Consider the following 19790-nt stretch of genomic DNA (forward strand, 5'->3'; position numbering starts at 1 on the left):
TCCCAATCAGAGGGAGCTGTCTATCGTTGTCTCTGATTGGGAATCATACTTAGCCTGTTTTTCCACCTATGTTGTGGGATCTTGTTTTTTGTTAGCTCTGTAAAGCCGGCAGAACGTGACATTCGTTATTCCTTTTGTTGTTTTTGTGTGGTGTTCTGAGTAATAAAGAATCATGAACACACACCACCCTGTACCTTGGTCCACTTCTTCCGACGGGCGTTACTCATGCAGGCCTTATGTAACCTCAGACAAATCCACAGGCCGTATCCTGAACAGACAGCCGACAGCACTCTCTACTGCGCCTCTCTCTCTCTCTCTCTCTCTCTCTCTCTCTCTCTCTCTCTCTCTCTCTCTCTCTCTCTCTCTCTCTCTCTCTCTCGCTCTCTCTCTCTCTCTCTCTCTCTCTCTCTCTCTCTGCATTGAGCATAGGTAATGGATGGTGATGATGGGAGAAGTCTGCACTGCTTTCAAGTTGAAAAAGGGGGAAAGTAAGATGAGTAGATTGCAGAATCTGAGAAGAAGTCACCATCGCTGCATCAAGAGGAGCTGTGATGAGTGTAATGGAATGTACAGCAAACATACGTGATGACGCTCGCTAGTCGATGGTGACTGTCTTAACTGACTCGCTCCTGTTCTGCCGCGTGAGTCAACAGAGTGAATGACAGGTAGAAACAAGGATTCATGTGATTCCTCGATGAAAGCGCACCTGCGTCACTAATCAGTCACTTGTCTGACATAATTTCATCGCAAATGATGCTAGACTGACTGTTACACTCTTCCTAAATAGGACACAAGACATTGAGTGTTTGCCACTGCTTTGTTGCCTGGATCTGTCAATGCCTCGGTAGAGAACTAACAAACCACTAAAAGGGGAGCTCTGTCAACTTTCCCAGAACTCTCCAGTATATCTTGCTATGGAAATCAGAATGCAATATTGATGAGAATGTATGAAAGTTTAAAATTCTACGAAGTAACCACAAAGCATTTAAATTGTTCACCATTAAATGTTTTCTCTTAATGTGACGTTGTTGTGGAAATATTCAGTCAATAATATTTATCAAATACCGGAGCCTGTGAGTTCAAATAGACTTTATTACAAAGTAATATAAGCCGAGCTGGTTCATGAAGCAACTGCCTTTGCAGCCGAGCAACACACTTTTTATACAGTTTTCCTCCTTACGTCACACACATAGTAACTCCTCTTTATGTTAATGATTCAACCCCTCTGGCATTTAGCCACCATTATCTTTTTGCCTAATTTTAGCTTGGTTTCACATTTTGGCATAGATTCCATTGGTGGCGTAACCATAGCAACAGTAAACATTAGGCCGTAGCAATGGTACAAAAATAAACAGACATGCCCACTCCCAAGACAGGTGCATGTCTAATGGTTCCTAATGACCTAGACACACACATAGAGTGCACTTATTCTGCTGACTACTCTAAGATGTATAACGGGCACACACGTCCTAGAAAATTCCCAATAAAGTTCGTCAAACTTGGTGCCTATCAGTGGTTAAATTCAGCAGGAGCTACCCAGAGCCGGAGCTCCTGCACCTTGGGTCAAAGAGAGAGCCAAGCAGAGCCGAGCTCCTGCAAATTATACTGTTCCAAAAAGTAAGGTAGTATAAAAGTATTTACCCTGACCTAAACGTTAACCTAACCCTCATCTTGACATAACCTTAACGATAGCCTTATGTTCAATCCTGGCTCAATCAGTAGCCTAACCCATCCAAATACGTCTCCGCCACATCCAGATTCCCTACTTAACCCCTGGTGCAATGGATTAAGTTAATGCTAACTTTTTTAAAGTATAACAAAAACTTTTGCTCTGTTCCACTTTGCAGTGAAAACACAAGCGTCAGTCATGTTATCCAGATATGTCCCGTGTGCTCTTTCCTGCTTCTAAAATAGACACAATCAAAACCTTTCTCCTCTCTCTGTTGGTATGAGTCAACTAATGAAATGTTCTGTGTTGAATCACAGTATTTAGTACGAATGTAATGTGAGTTCTTTCATACCCCATCAAAATAATCAAGGTGTAAACAAGTGAATTGATCCTACCAAGCCTGTAGGGTCGTGTCTGTGTTTTCTGCTGATACTCGTCTCCTCAAGGACGTTAAATAATTGTTGTTTTTGTGTGTGTGACACATGCGTGCATGTGTGCCTGTGTGTGCATGTGTGTGGTGTGTGTGCCTACCTGTGTGCGTTAGCCTGTCTGAGTGTTGAATTGTGTCCTGACTCCTGATGTGTATGTTTGAACACTAGCGTGCCAATTTCTGAGTTGTATTAATTCCAAACAAAGACGTTTTGGAATTCTCCACTGTTGACTCAGTGAGTTTCTAATTAGCTATTGTCTTGTTTCTCTAACTTATGAATTTCTTCGGTACATGAGTATCAATTCTGTCCAGTCTACTTTATTTCAAACTCCTTAGAGAGTAACAAGTACAACACTAATGTTTTACAAAATTAGATTACCTTTAACCTCTCTGGGATCGTTCGGGACGTGAGCGTCCCACTTTGCCAACAGCCAGTGAAATTGCAGGGCGCCAAATTAAAACAACAGAAATATCATTATTAAAATTCCTCAAACATACAAGTATTATACACCATTTTAAAGATGAACTTCTTGTTAATCCAGCCACAGTGTCCGATTTCAAAAAGGCTTTACGGCGATAGCACACCATACAGATTATGTTAGGTCTGCGCCTAGCCACAGAAAACCATACAGCCATTTTCCAAAGAAGGAGAGGTGTCACAAAAGTCAGAAATAGAGTTCAAATTAATAACTTACCCTTGATGATCTTCATCTGATGGCACTCCCAAGTCACCATGTTAGACAATAAATGTTTGTTTTGTTCAATAAAGTTAATCTTTATGTCCAAATACCACCTTTTTGTTCGTGCGTTTAGTCCAGTAATCCAAATGCACAAAGCGCGGGCACTGAGTCCAGAAGAAAAGTCAAAAAAGTTCCATTAAAGTTTGTAGAAACATGTCAAACGATGTATATAATCAATATTTAGGATGTTTTATCATGAATCTTCAATAATATTCCAACCGGACAATTCCATTGTCATTACAATGGAAAGAGAACGACCGTCGCGCTCACAGCCATGTGCGAGACTAAACTAAAGGCTTTCAGCCTGACCACTTGTTGAAACAGCTCTTATTCGATCCCCTCTCACAATACAAGCCTGAAACAACTTCTAAAGACTGTTGACATCTACTGGAAGCATTAGGAAGTGCAATCTAACCCCATAGACACAGGATATTGAATAGGCAATCACTTTAAGAAACTACAAACCTCAGATTTCTCACTTCCTGGTTGGATTTTTCTCAGGTTTTTGTCTGCCATATGAGTTCTATTATACTCACATACATTATTTTAACAGTTTTGGAAACAGTGTGTTTTCTATCCAAATCTACCAATTATATGCATATCATAGCTTCTGGGCCTGAGTAACAGGCCTGAGTAACAGGCCTGAGTTTCCAATGCTGCCTCCTATCCCAATGAAGTTAAACCACCTTGAAACACTACAACAATGTGTCATTTGTTCATGCTTTGCTGGCATTCATTTAGACTTCGCTGAGCTCTACAGGGTAATGTTTTGGAAGGGTCATTTAAGTTGACTCACACCTGACTCCCTTCTGTGGGATCTGCCTGTCTGACTTGATTTGCTTCTTTTCCAGCCTTAATTTAGGATTCTGTACAGTTGCTGAGGGAGTAGCATGTTAGTAAGTGTGTAATAATCTAGGTGAGGCTGGTAGTGTGAGAGAGAGGAGGAGTTCTGCAGTGTATCCTTGCAGCAAGCAGGTCCTGGATAATTGGCAGAGTCAATATGACTAATTCAGTAGCAGGACCCACTTCATTATCAGTGGGAGACCTGCTGTGTCCTCCTGGCCACTGAGAAAGAAAAAAGCAGATTTTCCCTGCCTTTGTTCCACATCTTTAATTCACATCATGATCTCTCTCTATCCCCCTGCCACTCCGAAGGTGTGATTCCTGGTGTATGTCTCTCTGTGGCTTCTGTCAGGTTGTGTTGGGGAGAGTGGCTAAAGGATGATGGATGACGGGGTGGGGTGAGAGGGACTTCCTGAAGATTTAATGAACGATTACGTGGCATAAAATCCTCAGCAACTACCAAATATTGACCTCATGATTTGCACGTGAGTGTGATTGTGCATATGTACTCTATGCTGCAAAAAACAGACTTCGTCCCCATTTGCTCACACTACTTAAAAAAAACAGCCTAAAACGTTATGCCCACCTTCTTAAAGTGAGGTTGTACTGTACTCTAATCACCACTTCCTGGGCATACGTCACTAGTGGAAAATGGATGTCATGCTTTTCTCAACATGCTGACTAAGAGGCTGTACTAAAGACCACTGAGTGAATGCCGAAACATCCAGCAGCCGTGGCCTTTGACTGGCCTCCCCCTCCCACCTCTAGCTGTATCTACTGATGTAGCGCCAGGACAGGGCTGGCCTTTACGTAATAGTCACGTGCTCACTCAGAGCTATTCCCCCTCTAAGTGCTTTCATCTTTGTCTTTATCTCAGAAAATCTGTGTCAGCTTGTCTTATCCCAAGTTGGTGAATCTGCCAAATAGATTTCTCCCCCCCCCCACTATGCAGTATTACAAATCACACGGCTACACACCCTGAGCACAACTCGTAAACTTCACCTGAAATATTGAGTGTGAATGACTGTGCTGCGCTCTGTACTCCGGTTATTATATTCATACATCAACCAGCCGAGTGAGCAGGGGTGTGGTAGTCCCCGCACGCACACACACGCGCAAAGGGCTTTTTCAACCAAATGTGCTCTATTCTGTTACTGTCAATTAATTCAGCATGCACACACACACACTGTTTCTCTCACTCTCTTCTCTGTCACACACACACCAAGTCATGTGTGTGTGCGTGATCTGCATAAAAAGCTGCTCTTTTAGCTCTGAGAAACATACTGTGGTAGAGAACAGCAGCAAATGGCTCTTTTAGCTCTGAGAAACATACTGTGGTAGAGAACAGCAGCAAATGGCTCTTTTAGCTCAGAGAAACATACTGTGGTAGAGAACAGCAGCAAATGGCTCTTTTAGCTCTGAGAAACATACTGTGGTAGAGAACAGCAGCAAATGGCTCTTTTAGCTCAGAGAAACATACTGTGGTAGAGAACAGCAGCAAATGGCTCTTTTAGCTCTGAGAAACATACTGTGGTAGAGAACAGCAGCAAATGGCTCTTTTAGCTCTGAGAAACATACTGTGGTAGAGAACAGCAGCAAATGGCTATTTTAGCTCTGAGAAACATACTGTGGTAGAGAACAGCAGCAAATGGCTCTTTTAGCTCAGAGAAACATACTGTGGTAGAGAACAGCAGCAAATGGCTCTTTTAGCTCTGAGAAACATACTGTGGTAGAGAACAGCAGCAAATGGCTATTTTAGCTCTAAAAAAACATACTGTGGTAGAGAACAGCAGCAAATGGCTCTTTTAGCTCTGAGAAACATACTGTGGTAGAGAACAGCAGCAAATGGCTCTTTTAGCTCAGAGAAACATGCTGTGGTAGAGAAAAGCAGCAAATGGCTCTTTTAGCTCTGAGAAACATACTGTGGTTGAGAACAGCAGCAAATTGCTCTTTTAACTCTGAGAAACATACTGTGGTAGAGAACAGCAGCAAATGGCTCTTTTAGCTCTGAGAAACATACTGTGGTAGAGACCAGCAGCAAATGGCTCTTTTAGCTCTGAGAAACATACTGTGGTAGAGAACAGCAGCAAATGGCTCTTTTAGCTCTGAGAAACATACTGTGGTAGAGAACAGCAGCAAATGGCTATTTTAGCTCTGAGAAACATACTGTGGTAGAGAACAGCAGCAAATGGCTCTTTTAGCTCTGAGAAACATACTGTGGTAGAGAACAGCAGCAAATGGCTCTTTTAGCTCAGAGAAACATACTGTGGTAGAGAACAGCAGCAAATGGCTCTTTTAGCTCAGAGAAACATACTGTGGTAGAGAACAGCAGCAAATGGCTCTTTTAGCTCTGAGAAACATACTGTGGTAGAGAACAGCAGCAAATGGCTCTTTTAGCTCAGAGAAACATGCTGTGGTAGAGAAAAGCAGCAAATGGCTCTTTTAGCTCTGAGAAACATACTGTGGTAGAGAACAGCAGCAAATGGCTCTTTTAGCTCTGAGAAACATACTGTGGTAGAGAACAGCAGCAAATGGCTCTTTTAGCTCTGAGAAACATACTGTGGTAGAGAACAGCAGCAAATGGCTCTTTTAGCTCAGAGAAACATACTGTGGTAGAGAACAGCAGCAAATGGCTCTTTTAGCTCAGAGAAACATACTGTGGTAGAGAACAGCAGCAAATGGCTCTTTTAGCTCAGAGAAACATACTGTGGTAGAGAACAGCAGCAAATGGCTCTTTTAGCTCTGAGAAACATACTGTGGTAGAGAACAGCAGCAAATGGCTCTTTTAGCTCTGAGAAACATACTGTGGTAGAGAACAGCAGCAAATGGCTCTTTTAGCTCTGAGAAACATACTGTGGTAGAGAACAGCAGCAAATGGCTATTTTAGCTCTGAGAAACATACTGTGGTAGAGAACAGCAGCAAATGGCTCTTTTAGCTCAGAGAAACATACTGTGGTAGAGAACAGCAGCAAATGGCTCTTTTAGCTCTGAGAAACATACTGTGGTAGAGAACAGCAGCAAATGGCTATTTTAGCTCTAAAAAAACATACTGTGGTAGAGAACAGCAGCAAATGGCTCTTTTAGCTCTGAGAAACATACTGTGGTAGAGAACAGCAGCAAATGGCTCTTTTAGCTCAGAGAAACATGCTGTGGTAGAGAAAAGCAGCAAATGGCTCTTTTAGCTCTGAGAAACATACTGTGGTAGAGAACAGCAGCAAATTGCTCTTTTAGCTCTGAGAAACATACTGTGGTAGAGAACAGCAGCAAATGGCTCTTTTAGCTCTGAGAAACATACTGTGGTAGAGACCAGCAGCAAATGGCTCTTTTAGCTCTGAGAAACATACTGTGGTAGAGAACAGCAGCAAATGGCTCTTTTAGCTCTGAGAAACATACTGTGGTAGAGAACAGCAGCAAATGGCTCTTTTAGCTCAGAGAAACATACTGTGGTAGAGAACAGCAGCAAATGGCTCTTTTAGCTCTGAGAAACATACTGTGGTAGAGAACAGCAGCAAATGGCTCTTTTAGCTCTGAGAAACATACTGTGGTAGAGAACAGCAGCAAATGGCTATTTTAGCTCTGAGAAACATACTGTGGTAGAGAACAGCAGCAAATGGCTCTTTTAGCTCTGAGAAACATACTGTGGTAGAGAACAGCAGCAAATGGCTCTTTTAGCTCAGAGAAACATACTGTGGTAGAGAACAGCAGCAAATGGCTCTTTTAGCTCTGAGAAACATACTGTGGTAGAGAACAGCAGCAAATGGCTCTTTTAGCTCAGAGAAACATGCTGTGGTAGAGAAAAGCAGCAAATGGCTCTTTTAGCTCTGAGAAACATACTGTGGTAGAGAACAGCAGCAAATGGCTCTTTTAGCTCTGAGAAACATACTGTGGTAGAGAACAGCAGCAAATGGCTCTTTTAGCTCTGAGAAACATACTGTGGTAGAGAACAGCAGCAAATGGCTCTTTTAGCTCTGAGAAACATACTGTGGTAGAGAACAGCAGCAAATGGCTCTTTTAGCTCAGAGAAACATACTGTGGTAGAGAACAGCAGCAAATGGCTCTTTTAGCTCAGAGAAACATACTGTGGTAGAGAACAGCAGCAAATGGCTCTTTTAGCTCTGAGAAACATACTGTGGTAGAGAACAGCAGCAAATGGCTCCACTCTCCCTTTAGTCAGGATGATGACAACCCGCTATGTCTTGGTCATTCTTCCCTCTCTTTAAATGAATACATCTGCCATATTTTATTATTTCTTTTAACCTCTAGGCAAGTCAGTTAAGAACAAATTCTTATTTTCAATGACAGCCTAGGAACAGTGGGTTGTTCAGGGGCAGAACAACAGATTTGTACCATGTCAGCTCGGGGGTTTGAACTTGCAACCTTCCGGTTACTAGTCTAACGCTCTAACCACTAGGCCACCCCAATATCCATCCTCTCATGGCCATGTGCAGGGGTGGACTGGTGGGCTGGTCCATTTTTTGACTAGTGGGCCTGTTTAACTTTTAAAAACAATTGTGCAAAAATGATCATGGTCTTGCTAATGATGGGGCCTCAAGGGGAAAAAAGGTCACGTGTCTTAGAAGTGTATGTGTGTTCACATGTTTGTCTGTGTGTGTGTGTATGGGTGTGTACGTATGCAAGGGCATGTGTATCTGAATGTATTGTGTGTCTATGACAGAGGCATAGATGTTAGCCTTGGCAGGTAAATGTGCCCAGTAAGCAGCAGCATATAGAGGAGAAGGGTGGAGGGTGGATGGGGAGAGCAGTGAAGCTCCATTAGAGATAGACAGTGAACCCCTGCCCTATTACCAGAGTTTTCAGCCAGGCTTATGCACCCAGCACAAGAGCTAACACAGCCCCTGTGGCGGCAGCAGAGGCTGCTTGGCTAGGGCTTGGGCCATGGGCTGGGGTGGGGGCACACACAGCCGCGCACGTACACACACACTAACACACATGCGCACACACAGTTCTAGGGCTGTGTGAACTGTCAGGGAGAGGAGCTGTAAAGCAGGCCACAGTTTGACATTTAGAGGGTGACGTAGCTTTAAATCTGAACTGTCTGTCCTGCTCTGTGCCCAAGCTAAGGGGAGAGACAGGAATAGCAGCCCCACACTACAGAGATAAAAGGAGAGAATGCAACAATAGAGGAGCAGAGAGAAGGGTTGCGGAGAGAATGGTGGGATGTGAGAGAAGAAAGATTGAAGTTTTAAGTTAATTGGAAGCTATGGCAATCCTCCATCTTCTCTATCTCTCTACTCTCTTTCTCTCTCAGTGAGGGTCTCGTGGCTCTCTGGAGTTGAAAGACCCCCCGGGCAGAAGCGTTTTCCCACAATCCCTCAGTGAACTCAGCCCTGGAATCAAACAAAATAGCTGAGATTAAAGTCTTGTGTCAGTCATGATTCCCCCTCTTTTTTCTCATCGTGGTAATGGCGTCATCTCTCCCTGTTGTCTCTCACTCCATGTCTCCGTCACGCTCTCTGTCTCTCCCACTCTATTTTTTTCCTAGCTATCCCTCTCTCTCTTCCCTACACTCTCACTCACAAAAACTTATTTCTACCACTTTTTCACTATTTGGTTCAATGAAATCAAATTAATTCATCTTTTCATCCTGCTACAATATTCAGCCTGCTACAGTGTGAGAGACAATGGGGCTGTGGCATATCATGACACACTCAGTACCCAAACAGTTACTATGGTTACTCTGTCAGTACATTCTGGTAAAAATTCCTAGCATATAATTTTTTTAATACAAAAACTCATGAGCGTATTTCCTGTGAGGGATCATAGCACAAAGCACCAATGTCATGTTCATAGACATAGTCTGAGAGGGATGGGGTGCTCTTAACACTGAGGACAGAGTGAATAGGTGGTATACAGTGTTGGGCAGACATTTGAATTCCTGTTCTGTTGCATAAGGTTTTAACAGGACTACCACAGCTGTTAGGTACTTGTAGATCCCCATGTCCTCCCAATGTACTTAATTGTTCGCTTGGCTATTTTGGCTTAAGAGTTATTAGTCTGCTTGGATAATAACTTTTTTAGGAGCGGGAGTCTAGCATTAACAAAAATAAATATGGCTTTGGCCAATAATGTTAAGTGGAATTTCATTCCATGATGGGTAAAGTCTATTGAATAAGACCTTGCCATTCAACATAAGTCTGCAAGGTTGTAGCTGCTCGGCATCTGACCATAAGGCACTACAGAGGGTAGTGCGTACAGGCCAGTACATCACTGGGGCCAAGCTGCCTGCCATCCAGGACCTCTATGTCAGAGGAAGGCCCAAAGAATTGTCAAAGACTCCAGTCACCAAAGTCATAGACTGTTCTGTCTGCTACCGCAAAGAAAGCAGTACCGGAGCGCCAAGTCTAGGTCCAATAGGCCCCTTAATAGCTTCTAGCCACAAGCCATAAGACTGCTGTAAGACCATACTATTTATCAAGAGAGTTTTGACCTATATGTTTTGTAGCTGTCTATTTACCACCACAAACTGATGCTGCCACTTAACGAGCTGTATAAGGCCATAAGCAAACAAGAGGATGCTCATTCAGAGGCGATGCTCCTAGTGGCCGGTTGATTTTAAAGGTGGAAAACGAAACGCTGTATTCTACCAGCATGTCACCTGTGCAACTAGAGTTGAAAAAACTCTAGATCACCTTTACTCCGCACACAGAGATACATAAAAAGCTCTCCCTTGCCCTCAATTTGACTAATCTGACAATAACTGCTTACAAGCAAAAACTCAAACAGGAAGTACCAGTGACACACTCAATACGGAAGTGGTCCGATGAAGCAGATGCTAAACTACAGGACTGTTTTGCTAGCTCAGACTGGAATATGTTTCAGGACTCATCCGATGGCATTGAGGAGTTTACCACATCAGTGACCGGCTTCATTAATAAGTGCATCGACGACGTCGTCCCCACAGTGACCATACCTACATATCCCAACCAGAGGCCATGGATTACAGAAAATATTGCATTGAGCTTAAGGCTAGAGCTGCCGCTTTCATGGAGCAGAATACTAATCCAGATGCTTATAAGAAATCCCGCTACGCCCTCTATAGAAACATAAAAACAGGCAACATTGAATCCTACTACACCGGCTCTGATGCTCGTTGGAACCCTTGCGAACCCTCATGGATTACAAAGCGAAACTAAGTCGTGAGTGGCCCAGTGACGCGAGTCGACAACACAAACTTAATGCCTTCTATGTTAGCTTCGAGGCTTGCAACACTGAACCATGCATGAGAGCACCAGCTGTTCCGGACAAATGTGTGATCCCTCTCTCCTTAGCCGATGTGAGTAAGACTTTTAAACAGGATAATATTCACATGGCCGCAGGTCCAGACGGATTACCAGGACGCATACTCAGAGCATTCACTGGCCAGCTGGCAAGTGTCTTCCTTGACATGTTCAACCTCTCCCTGACCCAGTCTGTAATACCTACATGTTTCAAGCAGACCACCATAGTCCCTGTGCCCAAGAACGCCAAGATAACCTATCTAAATTACAATCACCCCGTAGCATTCACATCTGTAGCCATGAAATGCATTGAAAGACTGATCATGTCTCACATCAACACCATCATCCCAGACACCCTGGACCCACTCCAATTTGCATACCACCCCAACAGATCCCCTACCTGAGAATGCTGTTCATTGACTACAGCTCAGCATTCAACACCATAGTGCCCTCGAAGCTCATCACTAAGCTAAGGATTCTCAGACTGAACACCTCTTTCTAAAACTGGATTCTGGACTTCCTGACGGGCAGGTGGTGAGGGTAGGCAACAACACATCCGCCACGAGACCCCTCAAGGGTGCGTGCTTAGTACCCCCTCCAAATTTCTTGTTAACAAACTATAGTTTTGGCAACTCTGTTAGGACATCTACTTAGACCTCCACAAGTCTGGTTCATCCTTGGGAGCAATTTCCAAACACCTGAAGGTACCGCGTTTATCTGTACAAACTGTGGGACCACACGCTCAGGAAGGAGATGCGTTCTGTCTCCTAGAGATTTGCGAAAAGTGCAAATCAATCCCAGAACAACAGCAAAGGACCCTGTGAAGATGCTGGAGGAAACAGGAGGAGACAGGTACAAAAGTATCTATATCCACAGTAAAACGAGTCCTATATCGACATAACTTGAAAGGCCGCTCAGCAAGGAAGAAGCCACTGCTCCAAAACCGCCATTAAAAAGCCAGACTACGGTTTGCAACTGCACATGGGGACAAAGATTGTACTTTTTGGAGAAATGTCCTCTGGTCTGATGAAACAAAAATAGAACTGTTTATCTTGATATCTTATGTTTCACCGAGTCGTGGCTGAACGACGACATGAACAACATACAGCTGGCGGGTTTTACACTGTATTGGCATGATAGAACAGCAGTCTCCGGTAAGACAAAGGGTGGCGATCTATTTATATTTGATTTCTAAGGAAGTCTCAAGTTTTCATCTGTATTCTTCGTAGCTGTCTACATACGACAACAGATCGATGCTGGCACTAAGACCGCACTCAGTGAGCTGTGTTCAGCCATAAGCAAACAGGAAAATGCTCATCCAGAGGCGGCGCTCCTAGTCGCCAGGGACTTTAATGCAGGTAAACTTAAATCCATTTTACCTCATTTCCACCAGCATGTTAAATGTGCAACCAGAGGGAAACAACTCTAGACCACTTTTACTCCACACACAGACACGAGTACAAAGCTCTCCGTCGTCCTCCATTTGGCAAATCTGACCATAATTATATCCTCCTGATTCCTGCTTACAAGCTAAAATTAAAGCAGGAAGCACCAGTGACTCGATCTATAAAAAAGTGGTCAGATGAAGCACATGCTAAACTACAGGAATGTTTTGCTAGCACAGACTGGAATATGTTCCGGGATTCTTCTGATGGCATTGAGAAGTATGCCACATCTGTCACTGGCTTCATCAATAAGTGCATCGATGACGTCGTCCCCACAGTGACTGTACGTACATACCCCAACCAGAAGCCATGGATTACAGGTAACATTCGCACTGAGCTAAAGGGTAGAGCTGCCGCTTTCAAGGAGCGGGACTCTAACCCTTAAGCTTATAAGAAATCCCGCTATGTCCTCCAACGAACCATCAAACAGACGAAGTGTCAATACAGGACTAATATTGAATCGTACTACACTGGCTCCGGTGCTCGTTGATGTGGCAGGGCTTGCAAACTATTACAGACTACAAAGGGAAGCACAGCCGAGAGCTGCCCAGTGACACAAGCCTACCAGATGAGCTAAATTACTTCCATGCTCGCTTCGAGGCAAGTAACACTGAAATATGCATGAGAGCATCAGATGTTCCGGACGACTGTGTGAGCACACTCTCCACAGCCAATGTGAGTAAGACCTTTAAACAGGTCAACATTCACAAGGCCGCAGGGCCAGACGGATTACCAGGATGCGTACTCCGAGCATGCGCTGACCAACTGGCAAGTGTCTTCACTGACATTTTCAACCTCTCTCTGTCTGAGTCTGTAATCCCAACATGTTTCAAGCAGACCACCATAGTCCCTTGTGCCCAAGAACACTAAGGTAACCTGCCTAAATGACTACTGAACTGTACCACTCACGTCTGTAGCCATGAAATGCTTTGAAAGGCTGGTCATGGCTCACATCAACACCATTGTCCCAGAAACCGTGGACCCACTCCAATTTGCATACCACCCTAACAGATCCACAGATGATGCAATCTCTATTGCACTCCACACTGCCCTTTCCCACCTGGACAAAAGGAACACCTATGTGAGAAAGCTATTCATTGACTACAGCTCAGTGTTCAACACCATAGTGCCCTCAAAGCTCATCACTAAGCTAAAGACCCTGGGACTAAACACCTCCCACTGCAACTGGATCCTGGACATTCTGTACCGGTACCCCCTGTATATAGCCTCACTATTGTTATTTTACTGAAACTAATTAATTATTTGTTACTTTTTTTTCTTAGTCTTATATTTTTTTTTGGGGGGGGGGGTTTATTTTTTATTTTTTTCACTGCAGTGTTGGTTAGGGCTTGTAAGTAAGCATTTCACTGTCAGGTCTACCTATTGTATTCGGCACATATGACAAATAAAATTAGATTTGATTTCAAAGAGGGGCCTTACCTAATCACAAGCAGTGTGACGGGCAACCCTGGACCTTAAGGGGTTGACTATGCCACTGCTTGTCTATATAACGCCCCTCACTGGACGAGTTAGCACATAGCAGGCCACTGTCTGCTGCTGGTCTTTAGAAACTCAAGGACATTCATTTTAAACATGATACCACTGTCAGCCACTGATAGAGAAACGTCAATCATTTCTGCAGAGGGAAGAGTTATTATTCCGAATGGTGAGTCTTGACTATTTTGACAGATGTTACATTATATTTGGTGCCCTGCGTGGAAGAGATTTAGTGAGATTTAGAGATAGAGAGAGCGAGAGAAACGGGAAGAGCATGAATCTCTTGCTCCTTGCCCATCTCATGTCGTATGAGGACCCAAAGCCTCTATTCTGGGCAAGCTAATTAGAGACACTCCACTCAGCACCAGCTGATGATTTTATGTGTTTGTGAATGTGTGGGGTCAACATGGTACTCCATGATACATTGATATCATCGAGTTTATTATTCATGTTTTATTTTCATTGACTCAGTCCTTTGTATGAGGGGGACTTCTCAAGACCCTAACCCTGTTACCGAAACTCTCCACATCTCTCTCTAGGAGAGCTCTCCTGCACCCTCAAAGCAGGTCAGCAGCTAGAGAAGCTCTGAGTTGGAGATAGACAGTCTCAGTACACAAGCCTTGTTTAACAGCCCCTTTTTAGCCGTCCCATCAGTTTAGCAGTACATAGCCGGGTGACGTTGGATCATGCAGCCCAGCTCTCTGTGACGAGTGTGCTCACAGCTCATAGACCCCTGTGGAGACTCAGGTGGAGCTGTCTGTGTAGCATGTGTGTTTGTGTTGGGTGTGTGTGTGTGTGTTTATCGTAGTGCGACAAGTAAAACTTTGAAGTTTGAAGCTTGTGCTAAGACACATGCAGCCGTAAATAGCAAACATTCTGTCTGTACACAGAATAGCACCAACTGTTTTCATATCGCCAAAGCCCTATGTGCGACCCCCAAAGGTTTTACTTCAATTGTTTCCCTGTTGCCGAGTTGCAGAATTTGGACTTGGTGCATTGTCTCAATTCTTCCTGACAACCATCAGAGAGCCAGAGGAGAGAGAGAGAGAGAGAGAGAGAGAAAATAGGTAGCTAGCTATCTATTCTAGGATGAAACCGAAAAGCAAGAAAAAGAGGGTAGCAATAATGCGTTGATGAAAAAAGCAAGAGAGGGAGAAAAAAGAGTCCAGATAGAGAGAGAAATAGCATCCACACTGTAACAGCATCATCGTACAGGTGGTTGTGTGGGTGGGAGGCTGTAGCCATGTCTCATAATTCAGTGGTTGAGTCCCATGTCACGGTGAAAGAGCATCCCCAGTCTACGGTTACTGTGCCTGGGAAGAGTGGCAGGCCACTACATGCTCCGGAGACAGAGGTGGACACTTACTGTCATAACAGACTAGACTCAGGAGGAGATGGACAGAGCGTGGCTTAGCCCGCTGAGTGGGGCTGTGTGTGGGAGAGAGGGAGCGAGGAGAGAGGGATGAGAGAGAGGGATGAGAGAGAGGTGGAGATAGGGCCATCAAACAGAGATGTTCTGTAGTGATGCCATATAGAATTTTGGTTCATCATATCCAATGTGCAGTATTAGATGTTTGTGAATGGATGTCCCATCAAATGAGCACATTGAGAGCTTGGGACTATAAGGTTCTAACTGCAAAAAATATGATTCTTAGGTAATTGGCATTCAATTCCGAAACACTCATTGGTTTGAATGGTGTCAGCAGTTTTTTTTATTGTATCTTTTATACTTAACAACATGAATTGGGGAAGACATTGAACCCCCGCCTGCACCAGGGTGCAGAGCGGTTGACTAGGTACCCGGAGCCATGCAAGGGTCTTGGGCGAGACCCAAGCGCTTGATATTGGAGACCGAGGTGGGAATACTCAGTTCACCGGCAACACCGATCCCCTTCGTACGCGGCCGGGCAGGTGTACCATGCAGCCGTGCCTAACGGGGAAAGAGGGGTGGAGCCGATCGGGCGCAATCCAGGAGACATGGAGAAGCGGGGAACTAAGCTTGGACGAGAGCCACCCTCCCGGCTCAAAACCACACACAGAGGGAAGGGGGAAGCCTACCCAGTCTTCAGAGAGTCATAGATACTCCCGCCGTTTACCTGCGCTTCATTGGTCTGTTTCGCTTGATAGCCCTCCGATCTGCACTTGTTTCATGACCCTCGGACCTGCAGACATTTTTTACGGTTATATATTTGTTCCCTTTCTTGAAGTTTAACTTATTGCCAGTTTTACTATCGTCCTGGGCTGATTGGTCAAGGCAATCCCGAAGTTACAGATCTGACTTGCCAACTTCCCTTACCTACATTGTTCTAACATGCCAGAGGCTGTTCAGCTTGGAGGCCTGCAGCGGATGTGGGTACGGGCCGTTGAGATTTACAGTGAGAGCTCACCGGACGCCGCCAGAACCACAACACTTTCCACTGCCATCCAGGACCTCTATACCAGGCAGTGTCAGAGGAAGGCCCTACAAATTGTTGAAGACTCCAGCCACTCTAGTCATAGACTGTTCTCTCTGCTATCGCACGGAAAGCAGTACCGGAGTGCCAAGTCTAGGTCCAAGAGACTTCTAAACAGCTTCTACCAACAAGCCATAAGACTCAAATGGCTACCCAGACTATTTGCATTGCCCCCCCCCCTTTTACACCACTGCTACTCTCTGTTATTATCTATTCATAGTCACTTTAATAACTCTACCTACATGTACATTATTGTTGACTCAATAAAGCATCACCTGTTGGTGGGAACTGTCAAACCATGGTGTAATAGAATATCACTGCTTTCCTATAACTGCCTATGTGAAGTATAGTGCCACGTATTGATAAAAGGCTGTAGCTAGAGGTGGCTTCATTGATCATTGCAATGATTTATGTATATATCTGTGTTATTTTACTGTGTTACATCAATTCAATAATGACAATGTCAATAACAATTCACTCTCATACCAGTCCTATTGGACAGTAGGAAATGTTTGCGTTCAGCTAGAGATGTGCTCTACTGCTTCAAGGCCCAAAAGTTGTCGTCATGTGTCATGCTACTTCACTAGTTGATGTGCAGAACCTATGAAAAAAATGTGTATTAGAAGCTTGAAATGAGGCTAGTACATTACAGTTTTTGAAGGTTGAATCTAATACAAGCTAAATTAGCTGAGACTAATTCAAAGTGAGAGATGAATTCCAGGGTTACATCACAAAGAGAAATGCTAACGAGTTAGTAAGAGGATACTGGCGCTGCTGGTCTGATTGAGTTAGAAGACAATGGTGCTCATTTAGTAGGCTGCTAATGTGCAGTTTACATGATTCTCTCTCTCCCTCCATGCCTCTCTCTCTAGCCCTTTACCACTCTCTCTTTCTCTCTCTCGCTCGCTCCCTCCCTGCCTCCCTCCCTGCCTCCCTCTCTGGTATTGATGACATGCATTACTGGCACGGTGAGAGGTCTTATAGGCAGAAGCATAGCAGTGCGGTGTGTAGAGCCTGAGCCAGTCAGAAGAGAGGAGGGGAGATTTGGCAATGCCGCCCGGGGCTATGACATCAATCAGACCTCTGTACCCACGACCGACAGAGAACTGACCGCCTCAACAGCAGCGCTACAGGGCACCATCAATCACTCTCATATGTGAATGCTCTTTAATGGCGAATACAAACACATGCAGCCTGCCACTCTATTCTCTCAACAACACTATCGTCGGTTTTGGAGGTCATTCACTCAATGTAATGTATGCCTGATAAGAGAAACCATGAGAAAATGTCAAGTAGACAGACATTCTGCTCAAATAACACCCCCACCACCTCCCTGCTGCACTTAGCCCTGCCTCTGCCGCAGCAGGCGGGTGACTCTTCCCCTCCCTGTGGGACCTGTAGGATGATTTCCAAGTGACTGAGCATCATGACGAGGAGCTCAGCCAGATCCATTCAGACAGTCAGCTCCATCTCTACTGTACATCAGCCACAGTCAGCTGTGCACCTTCGTGTGGACAGACAGACAGACTGGTCATGGGCGCCAATTACACACAGCAGCATCCTGGGTAGAAGAATGTTTGACAACTACGCTGTTAATGACAACCTAGAGCAGCGAAACAGTATGTTTTAGTTTAAATTAGGTGCACAAGGAGTCTGTGTTAATATACAGTATGTGTAAGGCAGGTGACTTTGAAAAGTCGGTTTGTCCAATGTGTGAAAACTTAAAAGCATGAGTACAAAACATGAAATAGGGCATTTTATGTAAGCAATGTAAGCAAATGACTGCACAGGGGATGTTACATCTATATATGCATGCTAGTTTCCAGCTATATTGCAACATTGAGTCTGAAGGACTTAGGGTACAGTATGTGGGTGGGTGCTGGACCCCTCAGTGACTTTGTGAGAAAACAAAGCTTTTTGACACTAACCCATGAGCCAGCAGGTCAATTAAACACAACACAACACACCACAACACAGCAAAACAGAACAGAACACAACACAACACAACACAACACACCACAGCAAAACAGAACACAACACAACACACCACAGCAAAACAGAACACAACACAACACACCACAGCAAAACAGAACACAACACAACACAGCACAGCAAAACAGAACACAACACAACACAGCACAGCAAAACAGAACACAACACAACACAGCACAGCAAAACAGAACACAACACAACACACCACAGCAAAACAGAACACAACACAACACACCACAGCACAGCAAAACAGAACAGAACAGAACACAGCACAGCAAAACAGAACACAACACACCACAACACAGCACAGCAAAACAGAACAGAACAGAACAGAACACAACACCACAACACAACACAACACAACACAACACAGCAAAACAGAACAGAACACAACACAGCACAGCAAAACAGAACACAACACACCACAACACAGCACAGCAAAACAGAACACAACAGAAAACAACACCACAACACAGCAAAACAGAAAAAACAGAACAGAACACAACACACCACAGCACAGCAAAACATAACAGAACACACCACAGCACAGCAAAACAGAACACAACACAACACCCCACAGCACAGCAGAACACAACACCACAACACAGCAAAACAGAAAAAACAGAACAGAACACAACACACCACAGCACAGCAAAACATAACAGAACACACCACAGCACAGCAAAACATAACAGAACACACCACAGCACAGCAAAACATAACAGAACACACCACAGCACAGCAAAACATAACAGAACACACCACAGCACAGCAAAACAGAACACAACACAACACCCCACAGCACAGCAGAACACAACACAACACAAGGACAGCAGCAATTAGGGCAACACCTCAGGCTCTGTACTGGCTTTGGGTTTTATTACATGACTCCTGTAGTAATACCTACAGCAAAGGTACAATTCCAGAATGTTGGCAGGTTCATTCCAGCTCCCCCCAATTTCACTTAATATTTCAATGCTACATAAACATTACAGGCTACGGGCATATGCAGATGTGGATGCGGTGATAAGAACGTGGAGTAGGTGATGTTGCTGCTGTAGCCCTTTCCCTGTGAGCCTTTAGCACCTCGTAGTGGTGAGATCTGAGAATTGCAATCAGGACTGAGCAGGAATTCACACTACAATGTGGACAGACAGACAGTTTGTGTAAAAAGCCCCTATAGGCTCTTTGGACAGAGTGGTTATTTCAGACATTCTCTGTTTGTCAAGTTCCTATTAGTGTACTATGTAGATCTCATCAGAACCACACTAGCCCAAGGCTTTTGTCTGAGGGGGAGCAAAGAAGTTGTCCTCACAAGGTAAGCAGTAATGAAGCACCGTCTTTCGGTTTGACTTTCTCCCACTGACTGTAAAATTGAATTTCCTGGCTACAGACATAACCTTTTAGGTTAACCCTTTATGTGTTGTATGGTCATACTGCCTTAAAACCTAGCGGGGGTTTTGTTGGAGTTGCCAATCATTCA

This window comes from Oncorhynchus mykiss, chromosome 12, assembly GCF_057628025.1.
Source record: "Oncorhynchus mykiss isolate SJ-2025 chromosome 12, ASM5762802v1, whole genome shotgun sequence".
Lineage (NCBI taxonomy): Eukaryota > Metazoa > Chordata > Actinopteri > Salmoniformes > Salmonidae > Oncorhynchus > Oncorhynchus mykiss.